We start from the raw sequence: 13071 nt of genomic DNA, 5'->3' as shown, positions 1-13071 counted from the left end.
TCAGAAAAAGCAGGGAGATGGTGATGAGGCAAACACTTTAAGCAGCCTCTATTTGCTCACCTGAGCGCCAAAGCCCCAAACATCAAATGATGGATACATTTCAGGAGGAATTTGAAGTGACTGGTGGGGATGGGGGATTGCAGGGTGCCCCTATCCATGAGGAGAGGCCTAGAAGTTTAGTTTATTGGGTGGTGACCATACTGAGAGCAGGAGAGGGACAAATTTATGTCTTCAGGACAGAGGAAGAGCGAGTACCACCTGTAGATTCAAGACCACTAAAGAGAGCTGAGAAAAGGTGAAGGGCCTGCAGAGCTGGAAAAGACTTTAAGAATCACTGTAGAACAGCCCTACAACTGAGCAGGTCTTTCTACTCAACTAAAACCCAGAACTGGAACCCTGCATAGCATGTAAAGTGATGTCACCCTGAAATTCACCGCCCTGTTTGGTGCTCCAGGAACACACTTGTATATTCAGAGCTTAGAAGCCTACTCCACCAATTCCAAGGCCCTTAGATTTTGGCCTTGCCCCTGTCACTACAGAGTTCCAGTGTACAGAATTATATGAGCCAGGTGATAACCCAAAGCTGGTGAGGAAAGGAACCTGCCAATTGCACACTGTAAACTCCAGCTACTTTCTATATAGCAATTCCTCTTACCACCTCTATAGAGCTGAATACACTATTTGCATGTAGCCAATCATGTCTCATCCATCTTGGGAGGGCTATATGGCTTATCACAGCCCAGACCACAGCATCATGGAAGCAGGTAAGAGTGGTGTCCAATGCAGGCACTGAGAGCTAGTGACTTGCAGTCACTGACCAGGGTCTCAGGGCACCTAAGCTGGTTCTATCCCAGGGGATGGTACAAGATCATGTGCATTTATCAAAACCAGTGGAACACAAGAGTAAACTGGAATGCAGATTTTGGCCTTTAGTTTGTGATATACCAATACCAGCTCATTGATTATTGCACGTATATTAAGACAAGATGTTAATGACGATAGGGAGAAGGGAGTAGATATTAGAGATTTCTCTATTTTCTACAAACCCTTAAAATCAAATTAAAAATGAGAAAACAAGGTAAGAATGCGTGTTTGCCTATCAGGGTTCTTGCAGGAATCCCATAGGACACCAAAGAGGTTGGCACTTCCTTCCAGGACCCTGATCCTCCTGTACATTGAAGCAGTAATTTCTTCATTCTCATCTCCCTGACCTATTGACTAGCCCAGGGTGGGAACAGCACAGCAGAACTGGCTTTCAGACCTGCCACTGGGATATCAGCAGAGTGTAGACACTCTGATGACTTGTGGAGTTTTGTACTGTAGAAGTCCTCAGAGACCCCTGGCACCTGTGCTGACCACTATCCTGCAGCAAAGCCACCTGTAGAGAAGACACCCCCAACAGACAAGGTTCCTGGGGACAGGAGAATTGTATGGGCCAAGACTGTTAGGTTGCCTACCAACCACTGCCCCCTTACACTCCTAGATCCTGGTGTGTTGACTATGGGCCCACAGAGGTTTGGACAGTCTCTTTGAGATTTTCCAGGGTCCTTTGGGAAATTCTGTAAGGAAAGAGCCTGGAATGTGTTATTCCATGATAAGTGAGAAGGGACTACTTCTTAGGTAACATTTTATGGGCTAAACCCACAAAGGGCCCCAGCATCTCCCTCCTGCCCTACAGTGGGGGAGGGATGGCCCCATGATGATCCTTACAGCATTAGTACAGAGTTTAGTGCAAATATATATGATAAATTTCAAATACAGCCCATGGATGGAGCATCTATAGCTTGTCAGATGTGAGACTGAAAAGGCATGTGGCCTCATAAATCTGAGGACCAGGGTAGTAAGTACAGGATCAGCTATGTATATGTGGCCCCAGAGATTTTCTGCCATAAAGTGTGGGCTAGCACATTTCATGGGACCCAGCAATAGAGAGGAGATGCTGGGGGCAAACTGTGAAACTGGACACCTCTCAACCATTTAAACTTTAGCATGCACATAGGCTCTTTGTGAGTGATAGCCTATGTGATTTAGATACCAATACCACATTATGATCTCCACAGTTTATGGTGTTGGGGCCCAATTTTGAACCTCAGTTACTTCCAAAGTAGGATAGCTCCAATTCCAGAGTGAGATGATGTTCCCAATGTCAGCATTATAGCACCTCATCTTTGCATGGGAGCTGGTAATCAGAGGCTCCTGGAGACAAGATTCAGGCATCTCTCCTTTAATGGAAGGCACATTGGTGGGAATTCTCCATTTCTCTATAGCACTGGGACTTTGTGCCACAGACACAACAGACTGCCAACAGTGATGGGTTTTTGCCTAATCTTGAAGTTTCCATTGTATATTGATGACTATTCTGTCATATAAAAATGGCTATCGTTAAAGGATCACCTAGAAAAATTCTGTTTTCTTAACAGCATTTGAAATTTCTGAGGCCAGTCAGCCATGGCCCTGCTTTGCCCTGTGGTATTCATATTAAGAACACCTATCCCACTACCCTGCTCAGCCCCAGCTCCCAAGTCATCTGTAACCCTAGTATCCCCCTCTGAGGTCACTCTGCTGACCTTCTGACAAGGACATAATTATCATAATTGTGGTCAAATGATGCACAGAGAGCCAACGCTTGTAATTTAACATTTAGCAACTGCAGTGTGTAACCTGTAATTACGACATGAAACAGCCTAGAGGCCTCAACTCAGCAACCTTCACCTAGCTCCCCCTAACCTAATTTGCTAGTAGGTTTGCTGTCTGTGAGTCAAAGAAAAGTGGGAGAAAGAGAGTCAGCTGACTTGGCTGGAGTCAAGGACCTCCTTCAAGTCCACAGAGCAAGGGGATCAGATTCAAGTCCAGGCAGACTGGCCAATGTATAACCTAAGGTATGTAAATATGGGGCATAGAAGTACAGGAAGTTGTGTGTAGTACCTGGAAGATCACAGCATAAGGGGCAGCAAGCTGTAGTGACCCCACCAGTGGGCACTTGACTCTTGAGGCAGCTCTCAGGGGTGACCTTAGGAGAGGTTCAGCTGTGTCAAAATTCATACATGGAAATGACAGCTTGACATGCAATGGACCCTAGTTGTTGTTAGTCAAATAAAGGCCTGGACAAAGAAATCTGTGATAGCATACCAAGCCATTGCTGTGCAGTGGTGGTACATGCCTTTAATCCCAGAATTTGGGAAGCAGAGGCAGGTGGATCTATGAGTTCAAGGCCAGCCAGGTCTACAGAGTTCCAGGACAGCCAGAGCTACACAGAGAAATCCTGTCTCAAAAAGCCGGGGGTTGTAGGGGAAGACTACAGAGCCATCTATGCATCTAGCCTAGGCAAGCTGCATATCATAATTTCTGATCTGAAACAGCTGATATATATCATCAGTTGTCTGTGAAGTTAGGAGTCAGATAGTTCTGCCTGGGTTAGGAGAAGGTGTAGAGAAGCTGAGCTCCAGGGTGAGAACTGAGGGGCAAGGGATACTTGTGTGGGCAGCTGGTGCTGTAGTAGCTGAGAACATTGGGTAAAAGTATGAAACACAAACTCAGAGAACAGGGTGGAATGTGGTGGGGCCACCACATGACAGTGGCCATAATCTAGGGTATGGCTGAGTGGCCCATACACATAGGCCTGTAGTCTCGTAGGACACCAGCCAGAAGGTCTAACCTTCTGATTCTCATGACAAAAATGACCAGAGAGAATCTGCTTCCTGATGCCTAAGGAGAGGACAGTGTCTCCATACAGCCACCACCTGAAGTTCTATGTGGCCCTGAAACATCAGAAAATCATAGTAGTCAGTCTGTCCACTTTCTCCAGGGAGAAGGCTGTGTTTATATCTTGTGTACACATACACATCCCCCAAATTATGTAGTGGTCACAAAGGTTATGATCTTTCAGCCCTAAACACTACAGCAAGAGTTCTGTCTACAAGGATGATAGAGCATAGACACCTCGTGCGGTGACATAATCGAGAAGCTGTACACAGACACCAGCCCTAAGTATACTAGAGTTTACACGAGTGCATCTTTGATGTCTCTGGACACTGAGTTGCCAAGGAGCATCTATCTGCTCCTCACCAAGCCTAGTCCCACTAAACAGCTGGGGAGGCCTCAGGGCAGTAGCACCCTCCTGAGAGTGCATAACTGGCATGGGAGCCTGGTGCCTGGCTGAAAGATATCCTGGACAGATGTTACCCTACAGGGAACCTGGCAGGTACTCAATGTGCATCTGAATCCCAGAAGGCACTTATGCCTGACCTACCTGTGGTTGCAGAATAGTAATATAATTCCAGATATTCAACAGGAAGTTAGCACCCAGTAGAAGCCCTTCTTTCCTGAAATGTCTTAGCTAAGAAAAAGACTCACTGAACTATGTTAGTGGTGTCTACTTTCTTAGATAGGAAAGCACCTCCAGACCCTAACAGGTCCTGTAACCAGTTAAAGGATGGGAGATTGTCCACTTGTGCCTGATGCTATCCTGCATAAGGCCTAAACAGCCTGTGCTAAATAGAACTCGAGTTCCACCAAGGCATAAAACGCTGCAGTGCCCAGAGACTGGGAGGTAGACCCTATTGATCTGGTCATGTTTGGAAGACTGGACTGTGCATATGTGGGCACAGCCCTGACTCAATCAAAGGTGGGAAAGCTGTCTGTATGTAGGGAAAGGAGACAATGGATAGTGTAATCACCACTCAGTAACTTCCCAGCTGGCCTGGATTTGGTGTCTCTTCTCTAGTCCACAGCTGAGGTCCTCGGTGGGATACCCAGGGCTGGCCCTCCCCAACAGACAACAGCTACTTACATCTCAGTGACTCAGCCCAGCTGGCAGGAATGGCCATAAACTCCCATCAATAAGGATTTGTCAGTGGGTCCTGTATCTACCCACATCACCAACCCATCTAGTCCTGTCTTTAGAGAAAAGATAGACTCCGAGTGTGTAGCTGGAGGCTGTCCCAACCCAGAGGGGCTGAAGTCAGACCTTCAGCCCTGGAGCAATGGGAGGCATGAAAGTGCTATTCAAGGGCAGGGCCTCATGCTGGGCACATCTGAAACAAAGGCAAGAACCTGGAGTCCACCTGTCCTGAGGGTTCCACTGGACAGATGGTTCCACTGTGAGTCAGGAGACAAAGGTATAGTGAAGCTCAGAGGATGTTAGTTGCATCAGGTCTTTTGTCTCTAATATGGTAATATGTTACCTGTGTGTGCTACCTTGTCCCTGAGGCCACTGGAATGGCTACCCAGGGAGGGAGCATCCAATGCCCCAAATGCATAGCTTGGCAGGGTTAGTACCCTTCACCCCAGTCCACCGTAGGGTCCAACAGGGCTGGGAATAGCTGGACAGAGACCTCAGAAGCGAGGGCTGGGTAGGGTAGATGCTATGAGAAAGAGGGGATGACAGGACACAGGAGTGACCTATACCATCAAATTGGACCTAAGCAAAACAGGCAGGGGTAATTCTGACCATACTTTCTGTGCCCTCTGTATCCTGCTAGTAAGAGAAAATATACCTAAGGAACCCCAATGGGTTTCTGACTGCAAGAGTGGTTGATGGGGTCCTTCCAAGATCTCAAAATTGTGAGTGAGCTGCCTGTTCCTCAGCATCACCCCCACTGGAATGGGATATGGAAAACTTTTGACCCACAGCAGGTTCAGACAGCCTTTGCTGCAACTTGAGTTTCAGGCTCCAAACAAGATGTCCAGGCTCCAGCTCTGTCTCTACCTTACTCTCTTTGTCTTTGGGGAAGGGATACTGTGCCCTATACAAATTTTTATAAGTGAGGATGCTCAGAGGAACTCTCTTTTAGGCTATGATGGTGGAATAAGCATCTGGCTGTCAATTCAGCCTCAAGAAAGACAACTGGGCCATAGATGCTATGGACCTGGACTCCCTCCACTACAGTCCCCTCACCCTTCACCAGATTGGCTTCTCCATAGGTGCTCCACTTTTTCCACCACGTTGTGGGAGCTAGATGATATCTACAGAGGTCTCTAGGTCCAGAGGAACTCCCTATCCCAGCTCTGCTCACAACTAGTCTTTGAACCACTTGGGACAGCCAGTGTTAGTGGGTATACTCCTGTAATGCTGACAGGAGAAGGTGACCCACATACACACTTTTCCCAAGAGTGTCAGTGCTATTGGGGTGGGTGTTACAAATAAGCCTAGCTAAGCCGGGCGGTGGTGGTGCACGCCTTTAATCCCAGCACTCGGGAGGCAGAGCCAGGCGGATCTCTGTGAGTTCGAGGCCAGCCTGGGCTACCAAGTGAGTTCCAGGAAAGGCGCAAAGCTACACAGAGAAACCCTGTCTCAAAAAACAAAACAAAACAAAACAAAACAAAAAAAGAACAAATAAGCCTAGCTCATGAAGGGAAACTCCAGGGAGCCTGACCCTGGGAGGGTAGCACAAGCTGTTTAGAGGGGGAAAACAATGAAATCACATTAGTAGGAAGAATAAAATCACACATCTTTATATACAGTGTGTAAGTGTTACAGCTCTGAGGGAAAAGGTATCCTGGCAGTCCAGAGGCAAGGACTGGAACTGAATACTACCCTCCTTAGAGTATTCTGGGGGGAGCAGGGCCTGGTAGTTGGAAGTTCCCAGGGTGGGGCTCCCTTTTTTGTTTGCTGCTGATAAACAACCAGGGGTTGCAAAGGGGGAAAACATGATCATTAGACTACTTCCTGTTGAATGGGGACGTTGAAGTCCTTACAGGCCTCTAGGTTAGGGGCTGGTAGTTCTCTAATAGCAACTGATTAAAAGTCTGGCTAGAAATTTTTTGGATCTATTGTTAAAGAAATCTAGACAAGAAGTTTATAAGGCAGGGCATGACTGGTAGGGTTAAGAATAGGAGGAGAAGGGGGTTCAAGAAAAGTAGTATCAAGCCAGTGGTGGTGGCACATGCCATTAACCTCAGCATTCAGGAGACAGAGTCAGGTGGATCTCTGAGTTCAAGGACAGCCTGGTCTACAGAGCAAGTTCCAGGACAGCCAGGGCTACACAAGGAAACCCTGTCTCAAAGAAAAAGGCAAAAGAAGGAGGAGGAAGAGGAGGAGGAGGAGGAGGAGGAGGAGGAGGAGGAGGAGGGTAGTATCCAGTTCCAGAGACATCAAGCTGTTCCTCACATTTTTTTGAGATCTGTTGGGAGTTGTTGGATCTTGTCTTTTACTATACCCAACTGGTTGACATAGAAGCAAGATTCCTCCCTGAGGAAGAGGCAAAGGCCACCCTTCTCTGCTATTAGTAGATCTAATCTTTGCCAATTTTGTAGTACTGCAGTGGCCAGCAAGTCTATTTGGCCCTGGAGGGTAAGGATGATCTGATTCACCTGTTGGAGATCTTGGATGAACTGAGAGGAAAACTGATAGTAGAAGTTAGTCCCACTGTTACAGTGGTAACATACAGTCATATTATCTCTAATGGTTTCCAAGTGGTTTGGATAGAAATAATTTTTTCTTAAACCTATATAATAACCTTCTTGTTCTGATTAGAGCAGATAGAGTGCCCTATCATATTGTAGAACTACTTTAACTAATAAATCTACTGCTATGGGATGGTCTGTATGTCAAATTGCTCTGATTGGTCAATAAATAAAACACTGATTGGCCAGTGGCCAGGCAGGAAGTATAGGTGGGACTAACAGAGAGGAGAAGAGAGAAAACAGAAAGGCATGGGGGGGGGGGAGACACTGCCAGCCGCCACCATGACAAGAAGCATGTGAAGATGCCAGTAAGTCACGAGCCACGTGGCAAGGTATAGATTTATAGAAATGGATTAACTTAAGCTATAAGAACAGTTAGCAAGAAGCCTGCCATGGCCATACAGTTTGTAAGCAATATAAGTCTCTGTGTTTACTTGGTTGGGTCTGAGTGGCTGTGGGACTGGCAGGTGACAGAGGTTTGTCCTGACTATGGGCCAGGCAGGAAAACTCTAGCTACAATCTACCTTTTGATAGATTTGGGTCTATTTGGTTCTAACAGGTACCTTCGCTGGTATGCCATTAGGCACTATAGGTAGCCATTTGTCCCCTATGTCAAGGAGTTTCCTGACATTCCAGCCTTTTATAGAGAATAAGGGGCAACATATTTTCAGGGCCTAGAAAGTCTGGAATGCTAGTCAAAGGTCAGGGAGGGATTTAAACCAATGGACGAGACCACAAATGGTGGTCATGAGTTTGACCCAGGAGGGACACACAACTAACATTCTCCAAAGTAGCCAGACAGAGTGTTATATAGTACCTGATATGTGGATGTTACATGAAACAAGAGATGGAATGACCATGAGGACAGACAGGTGGGACCAGTGTACTCCAAGCTCCCTCCAGATGGCTACATGTGACAGGAGAATATGGAAGGCATATTTAGAATCTGTACAAAGGTTTAGAGATTGTCCCTTTGCTAATTGAAAGGCATGGGTAAGAGCCATTAGTCTGGCTTATTGGTTTGTGGTTTGTAGCTGGAGTTTTCCTGCCTGGCCCACAGTCAGGACAAATCTCTCTCACCTGCCAGTCCCACAGCCGCTCAGACCCGACCAAGTAAACACAGAGACTTATACTGGTTACAAACTGTATGGCCGTGGCAGGCTTCTTGCTAACTGTTCTTACAGCTTAAATTAATCCATTTCCATTAATCTATACCCTGCCACATGGCTCGTGGCTTACCGGCATCTTCACATGCTGTTTCTCATCGTGGCGGCTGGCAGTGTCTCTCTGACTCAGCCTTCCACTTCCCAGCTTTATTCTCCTCCTTGCCCCGCCTATACTTCCTGCCTAGCCAACAGCCAATCAGTGTTTTATTGATTAATCAGCAACACATTTGCCATACATCCCACAGCAGTGGTTCCAGCTGGAAGAGCCTATACCTCAACCACCTTGGTATCTGAAACATCTTGCCTTTCAGATCCCTTCATGTAGGAAGGAGCTGCCATCTGTGAACCAAGTGTAGGTGGCCTGGGATAGGGATCCCTCATGTATGTGTGTGGGACAACCTAGAATTTCTTCAAGGGTCTTGTTGTATGAGTGAGATGGGGAATATACTGGGATTTATTGAGGAAGGAGATTTGAAATGTTGAGAGGTGGGCATGGCTGAAAGGTAAGTGTGGTATCCTCTACCAATGCTATCTGAAGGGAGAGAAGTCTAGAAGGCAGTAGTTTAGAGACCCTTGTATGTTAGAAGGTGGAACAGATGGTGGAGAGAGAAGACAGTAATAGGTGACCTGAAAATTAACTTCTTTGATTTGCATATAAGAAGTTTGTCTGTGGCCAGAGCACACAGGCAAGGTGTCCATCCTTGGATAGTATGGTCCAATTTTTTTAAGTATGCAACAGGTGCAAAAGAAGGTCCCAATTGGTGACCCAGGACCCTAAGGGCATATCCCTCACTTTCTGTAACATAGAAAGAAAGGGGTGAGTTAAGTGTAAGTGTAGGGCTGGAGCCTGGAAGAAGGCCCTTATGAAAGGCCTTGGTAATGGGTGCAAGGAGGGGTTTGTGTGAGGGGCCAAAGGCTGCCTCATATAGGGGGTGAGCAAAAAGGGAGAAAGTGGATTCAAGAGCATAGGAAATCAGTCATCCTTGGGAAGGACAGAATTTCGTCCTTGGTGGTGGGAACTGTGAGTGAAGTGACTGAATCGCATGTTTTCTATCTAGGATAGTGGCTTTGTGAGTTGGAGTAATAGCTAGCCTCAGATAAGTAACCTGAGGGGTGGACAGCTGGACCTTAGAAGATGAGACCCTGTATCCCTGTCAATACACAAAGTTTAGTAGAGTAGAGATGTCTGGCTGGCTAATTTGTAGAGATGGTCTACAGAGGAAAAGATCATCTATGTATTGTATAAGCTTGGATTTAGGAAGAGACAGAGAGAGTAAGTCAGAGGCCAAAGCCTGGCTGAATAAGATGTGGGCTGTCCTGGAACCCCTGGGGTAGGACAGTCCAAGTAAGTTGGATAGAAAGGTGGGTGTTTAGGTCAATCCAAGTAAAAACAAAGATATTTTGTTACTCAGGGTCAAGGAGGGTGGAAAAGAAGACATCCTGGAGGTCAAAGACAGAAAAATGAGAGGTCCCTGAGGGGATGGTGGAGAGGAGAGTATAGGGATTAGGTACTATGGGGTGAAGGGGAACCATTGCCAAGTTGAGATCCTGAACCAAGCAGTGGGTTCCATAGGGTTGTTTTGTTTTGTATTGTATTGTGTTGTTTTGTTTTTAACTGCTAGGATGTGGGTGTTGAAGGGAAAAGATATGGAGTGCAAAAGACCTTTTCTTAAGAGGTCTGAAATAAGAGGCTTAAGTCCCCTGAGACTTTGGGGAGAGAGTGGATATTGAGCCTGGGTGATATAATTGGTAGGATTGTGCAGATGTCCTGAGCCCTGGGCCCATCTAGCCACTCACTGTCTTAGTTGGCTTTCTATTGCTCTGATAAAACACCATACCCAAAAGGAACTTGGGAGACAAAGGGTTCATTTCACTTACATTTCCACATCACAGTTTATCATTAAAGGAAGTCAGGGCAGGAACTCAAGAAAGGAACCTGGGGACAGGAACTGAAGCAAAAACCATGGAGAAGTGTTACTTACTGGTATGCTCAACCTGATCTCTTATACCATCCAGGACCACCTACCCAGCCATGGCATTGCCCACAATGGGTGGAGTCCTTCCACATCAATCATTAAGCAAGAAAATGCTCTACAGACTTGCCTATAGGCCAGTCTTATAGGGGTATTTTATCAGTTAAGATTCCCTCTTCCTGGATATGTCTAGATTGTGTCAAGTTGACAAGATCCAACCAGCAACACCAACAGAGACCACTTCTAGAATCAGGATAAGGACACAGGGTAGGCCCAGCTTGCTGAAGGAGCCTGACCCAGTTTGGAAAGAAGAACATAGAAGTATTTGACTTGCAAAAGAAACTACCCTGTTGTGCACATAGCACTTGAGGGTAGTTTGGAGATGTTAAAAGCCAGATGCTGCTCTAGTTCTAGGATAATTCAAGTATAGATGGAGGTCCCTTCAGAGTTATATTGGAGAATAGCAAGATAATTATCCATCTAACTTGAGCAGTCTGTTTGATAGAGGTACAGAAGTGGCCTAAGATTAACAACCTTCTATATTCAATGAGACATTATTCTATAAAATGTGAGCAGATATGTGTCTCACATGAGCTACAATGATAAATTTATGGAACTCATTAATATGAATAGGCATGTCCACAAAAGTTTGCATGTAAGATCAATCAACAACAGAGAGCATGGAGGAGGGGTGGGAGGTCAGAGATTCTGGGGGCAACTTGGTGTTCCCCGAGACCTCAGGAGGGAAAGTGCTGCTAATGTAGCTGTCAAAGTGATCTTAGGTTGACAGCCTCCACTTCTGATGAGACTTCTGAGGGAAACTGCTTCAGGATCTTCCTTAGCAGTCCCTGACCTCACAGAGGGATTTGCTGAGAAGGAAGCGCAGCACCAAATAACTTGCAGCTCCATTTCAGCCAGGACAGTGCCAAAACATGTTTTGTTGAAACGTCTTTGATCCATAGCTGCACCAGCTAGTAGGAAAGGCTGCCACTATACAGGAGCCTGGGATAGAGAGTGAAGCCAATGGCTCAGGGCCACACAGGACCTCCTTCTTAGCTCTGCCTGGTCCTGACCTAGTGACCCTAGCCATTGTGCCCACATAAACTTGTGTACCTTATTGCAAATTAGGGGCCCCCATTGACAAAAGCTAAATCACCTAAGGCATGTGACATACCTGGTTACCATAGTGCATGGCAACAGCCTTACTACCACGAGGCAAACTGTAGGTTGTTAGCCTGTGTAGCCACCACCCTATCCCTTGTTCCTCTCTTGTTTGTCTGTGAGCATTTTTAGTCCCTTGCTTCACAATGGTCTGTGGCATATTACATAATTTCAGGTTATCCTCAATGGTCAAATCATTATGGAAGTGGAAGCAGCTGTCACCAGGATCACCCTGAATCCTCAAACATTCCTGGACATCCACTCCAGAGCAAGGTCCAGCCAAGTGCCTGGGATGCTGGGTAAGTTGCCCTAGAGAACTTTCCAACATACTGGGGTCACAGAGTTGATGATATAGGCTGCCACTGGCAAATAAAATCTGTCTGTGGCTGTTCTCTGATATAAAGTAAGTTTATCCCTATTGTCACTGTCACAGCATGAGGGGAAAGATAGGGCTGCAGTGAGGACACTGATTAGAAGGCGCTGTACCATAGAGAGTCCTGTAAGCATGAAGGGGTGACACAAATAGATGGGTATAGGGTCTGTAGTAGTGAACTCAGGCTCACTCACAAACTCCTGGGCCCAAAGAAAAGCCATTCCATGGTAATTCCAGGCTACAAATCTGCTGGGCATAGCTGCCTGTGTGCTTTTCCTGTTTCCCCTTGCCCCCACACTTTCCAGGACACCGTTCCAAACTACATATCTGTGCTGGCTAGTTTTATGTCACCTTGACACAAGCTAGGACATACGTAGGAAGAGGGAATCTTAACTGAGAAAATGCCTCCATAAGGTTGGCTTGTGAGCAAGTCTGTGGTACATTTTCTTGACTGGTGATTGATATGGGAGGGCCCAGCCCACTAGGGGTAGTGCCACCTCTGGGAAGGTGGTCCTGGGTGCTATAAAAAAGCAGGCTGAGCAAACCACAAAGAGCAAGCCAGTAAGCAGCACACGTCCCAGGTCTTTACATCAGTGCCTGCCATCAGATACCTGCCCTGTCTGAGTTCCTGCCATGACTTCTCAGTGATGGGCTTTACTGTGGAACTATAAACTGAAATAAATCCTTTCCTCCCTAAGTTGCCTTTGGTCATGGTGTTTTATCACATCAATAGAAACCCTAACTAAGACAGTATCAAATCAGTCCTACTCAGATGATAGGTGTCATTTGAGAGCGGCTTTAGGTCATTCCACCTCCGCTATATCCCCAACCCCACTGTCTGTTCTTCCCTTCTACAGGAAGTCCTTCTATTAAGGATCTTCCAACACTGTCTCCAAACTGTTGGCTCTGTGGGGGCAGGGACAGGGTCTTTTTTGTGCACTGCCAAGTCCCCTTTGGCTGGCGGAGGCCAACAATCACGTGAGCTGGTTGCTGA

The sequence above is a fragment of the Peromyscus eremicus genome, chromosome 8a (assembly GCF_949786415.1).
Source record: "Peromyscus eremicus chromosome 8a, PerEre_H2_v1, whole genome shotgun sequence".
NCBI classification, from domain to species: Eukaryota; Metazoa; Chordata; class Mammalia; order Rodentia; family Cricetidae; genus Peromyscus; species Peromyscus eremicus.
The sequence above is the reverse complement of the archived record's forward strand: the minus strand, read 5'-3'. Positions refer to the sequence as shown.